Source organism: Parasteatoda tepidariorum, chromosome 5, assembly GCF_043381705.1.
Source record: "Parasteatoda tepidariorum isolate YZ-2023 chromosome 5, CAS_Ptep_4.0, whole genome shotgun sequence".
NCBI lineage: Eukaryota > Metazoa > Arthropoda > Arachnida > Araneae > Theridiidae > Parasteatoda > Parasteatoda tepidariorum.
The window spans coordinates 33,668,083-33,669,263 of NC_092208.1; positions in this window are offsets into that span (position 1 = coordinate 33,668,083).

Sequence of the window (1,181 nt, forward strand, 5' to 3'; positions counted from 1 at the left end):
GGGTCACATGTGTGGGTATGGGAGGTTTTCTTCTTGAAGTGCAAGTAGAGAATTATATTAAAGCTGCTTATATTTTGAAACGCCATTATATACAATGTTTATTGATATGGATGTTAATAAGTAACCGTCAATCTCCCATTAAGTAAAGGTATCTCTTTTATAACGGATGGACAGCTATTTAAGTAAATTTAATTTATAAATGTATTTTGTTAATTCTATTTAACATACTTATAGATTTTCTTTGACGAATCCCAATGATCTGCAATCGAAGATTCAACAATCCCTAAAAAGTGGTCATAAACAAAAATGCATTTCGTCAGGAATTTTTAAGAAGTTCAACTATAACAAATCACTTAAATTTAACAATACCATTCGTAAAAATTCGAGTCTTCGTTAAACTATTTAATTGAACTGAAACTGAACATTTAACACCCTCTAGAGCTTTAAAAATACTTTTCTTTCTTACCTACAATGTACTCTGAAAAATAAAACATTTTAATTAGTATCATAAAAACTGCGAAAGTTTTTGTCAACGATTCGCAAATTAATTAAAAATATTCTCATGCTCACGAATTGTTTTACTACGGTGCCTGAAATAAATGTGAACCTGCATAAAACTGTTAAACAATATAATGAAATGGGTGCTATATCCTTTTCAATACGTACCTCAATTTTTAAGTAGGTATTAATACGATAAAAATAAAGGTTGGTTGATCTGTTTTGTTTTCTGGGAAGTAGCTAAATTTCAGCCTAACTAAGAAAAGAAAAATTTGATTCCAACCTTTAAACTAATGTAAATAATAAATAATGAAAAAGGAAATATAAATAAGTTTTTTAAATTTTGTATGTTTACTCAAAGAAAATTTTTTTTTATTTTCTTTATATCAAAAAGAATGAACTTTAGTAATGAATAGCTTTGGACAATATAACTATAATAATATTAAATTCCATTTTCAAATTAGTGCAATAGAACTTTTTTTTCTGGATAAACATAATTTTCGAATGGGCAATTGTTATAGAATGCTGTTATTTGATATAAATTTAGGAAAGTTTTTAAGTGTCTATGTAGAAATAATAGTAAGGTTAACTTCATTACGCATGGCTTCAAGCTTTTATAAAAGTTTATAAAACTTATAAACAGACATAAATATAATACTCACATACGTGTATATATATATATA